Source organism: Macrobrachium rosenbergii, chromosome 5, assembly GCF_040412425.1.
Source record: "Macrobrachium rosenbergii isolate ZJJX-2024 chromosome 5, ASM4041242v1, whole genome shotgun sequence".
Classification (NCBI taxonomy): domain Eukaryota; kingdom Metazoa; phylum Arthropoda; class Malacostraca; order Decapoda; family Palaemonidae; genus Macrobrachium; species Macrobrachium rosenbergii.
This window is the reverse complement of record NC_089745.1, coordinates 19,129,879-19,132,797: the sequence shown is the minus strand read 5'-3', so window position 1 is coordinate 19,132,797 and position 2,919 is coordinate 19,129,879. Positions and strand designations below refer to the sequence as shown.

General features: G+C 37.5%; 1 pseudogene; it reads right to left on the bottom strand.

The window, feature by feature from the left end:
• Window positions 1-1,107: 1,107 nt before the first annotated feature.
• LOC136839091 (U6 spliceosomal RNA) lies at window positions 1,108-1,208 on the bottom strand (annotated as a pseudogene).
• Between the last annotated feature and the right edge of the window lie 1,711 nt (window positions 1,209-2,919).

Here is a 2,919-nt window from a genome sequence, read left to right as displayed (position 1 = left end):
AGATGAAGCGCATGCCTCCAGACCCCTCTTACCAGGATAGTGGTTAAGCCCCAAGTGCAGCAGAGTTTGCGAAAGCCAACAACACTGCCAGAGCCGAGACTGCATTTTATATACAAACAACAAAAAGTACCAAACGCATGAACGAGACGGGCAGACTCCCATCCAAGACTCACATTCACAGTTAATATCCATCAAAGGGCCCTTTCAGCTTGCTACTGTACAATCCATAGAAGCCTTGTCTAGCCTTAACATCAGAACTAACATCACCCATTCTTAGCCAAAGTCGTCGTCAACGAGAATCCTCAGCATCTTCCTCTCCCACCAACCCACACTACCGCCCCTTTTAGGTACACATTATTACCAAAACCACCCAATTACAGTCTCATACAACAAAGCTAAGGCAAAAACTTCATCTCCTCTGCGATGGACTTGCAAGATCTGCAATCAAACATACTATGCCACATGAAGAGCCAGGTAACATACCATTCCTGGAAGAATTCTGTGAAAGACAACTTTCAGCATCCCTGCAAGGGTCACCGCAACACACATTATTTAAAAAATTGGAACGAGCAATAGTGATACTATGAGACATCAACACCACGCCACAAAAGTAAGCCTAACTACGATCTGGCACGGCAGCAGAAAAAAAAAAAAAACATATCATCCTCCCATAAGAAATACTCTTAAATTTTAAGAGTTAATACAACTTTTGTTAAAACTGACTTTAACCTCATCACAGACCCACAGAGCTGCCCAATTCTCACTGAAAATGCCATTTCTTGTCACCTGCTGCTTGGAAGTGGAACAAGTCAAGATAACCCTGACTAACATATCAGAATCCAAAATGAACTCTTAATTGCATCGCAGGTGACGCTACAGTGATGTCACCATTACGTGAATCGCCTAAGATGTAGCCAAAATTCAACGGTCACCACTACTTGTCTTTTTTAAACCTTAAGGTATTATATTTACACTGTCCAAGCTGATACCTTTAAACCATTTTCCACGTCAAGTAAACGAAGAAATAAGTGAAACCCAAAACTGTCAGGTTGTTTATGGTCTCCTCCTCCTTTCAGTATAAAGTATCGGAATAAACAAACATACAGAAAAAATATGGAACTCACTGCGATTTTTCGTGCCGTCCTTGCACAGAGGCTGTGCTTTTCGTTTCTATATCGTTTCCGATTTTATATACGGCCGAAGCAAGTGGATATTTTGCAGTCTGTACAAGGAAAGAATGCTGACACACAAACACACACACACATTTGAAACTGAAGACATGATAGGCTACTCTATACACCTATTTATCACTCTCCTGCTCATATGGTATCCGTTAATACTGGACACTAACTTTGGCATTAATAAGAGAGTAACCTTCGTAAAGAGCTCCTGCCATACATACTGATCACTAAATTCACGAATAATTTTCACCATCATAACAAAAGACTGAATATACGGAGAATAAGTCTGTGCACTGGAAAGATGCAAAAGAATTCAGATATGAGCGGAATCACGGAGAAATACGAACCCAGCAGAATTTCAAAACACGATCATGAGGAAACCCATCAAAAACATATTCTGAAATCCGGAATAAAAATAAGAAAGGAAAAACGAATCGTTAAAACTTCGCTTGAAGCTATTACCACTATTACCAACGGCCACAAAGGGGACGCCATTAACGTCCTGTGGGAATAAAAAACGAAGGAAAATTTTTTTTTCCGGACATTAAGGTAAAACTGAACTGGATAAAAATGGTGGAAACTGGGCAAACGTGGAACCTGGGTATATGCAAGCACATAACATACATAAAATACGTAAAAGCTGGCTCCCACAAAACCAGACCCTAACAGTAAAAAGGCGATCATGGAGACAGTGAAAAAATACTTGAAATACATAAACATATATGAAAAACTTATAACATTGTCGTGGTATACAGCATTCCAAATAAATGAATACATGGAAGTGAATCTTGGGGTAACACACGACTTACTATGAGGATATAAATAAATGATGCATCTCCAAATTCAGATCAAGACTCTGGATATTAAAACTAGGGTCTACACACCCACAAATCTATTATTATTTTTATCCATTTATTTATTTATTTCACGCAAAATTTTATGCTGCTCTTTCAAAAAATTGTTGATTATTTAAGCGTATAAGGTATAAATAAATAAATACAGCACATTTTGACACAAAAATACACCCATGGATAAAAAAAGGCGACTTTTATGTAAAAGAAATCAACTGATATACAAAGCAAAATTAATCTACATGCAGAAAATATTTCAGCAAAAGGTGTTGACGACAACCCTGAGGATAAAACACTGACAGTTGCAGACAATAATAACTATTATTCTCCTTCAAGGACCTCACCAACGAGTCTCCCCAGACTATCACAATCTTACTGTAATGACTGTACATGACTCTCCATTACTGGATTACACCAAACTGCTTTCAGCCTCCTTCTCCTGATTTACATCTTCAAGTGCTTAAAAGGTGAATTAAACAGCCTTAGCGTCCACGCGAGGAGCATCTCAATGAGGGAACTCGAGAGGGCGATACATATTGCCTTGAGGAGGTCTCAAGGCTACAATTAATGGCTCCGCCAAAAAAAAAGGATAAAAAAATTCTGATGAAGAAATGCTATTAAGTGATGTATTCATCACTTAATGGTTTCAAGTTGAATAATGTTTAGTAAAACGTAACTAAAACTTAATAGTTACTCAATGAATTCCTTAATTTTTGTTTCATGCAATACTTGACTAATATGCAGTGAATTACTCTTGTCTTCGGCTTTTATTGTTACTCAATGAATTAATTAATTTTTGTTTCATGCAATACCAGACTAATAAGCAGTGAATTACTCTTGTCTTCGGCTTTTAATAAAATCAATTACTCAAAATAATTAAAACATGT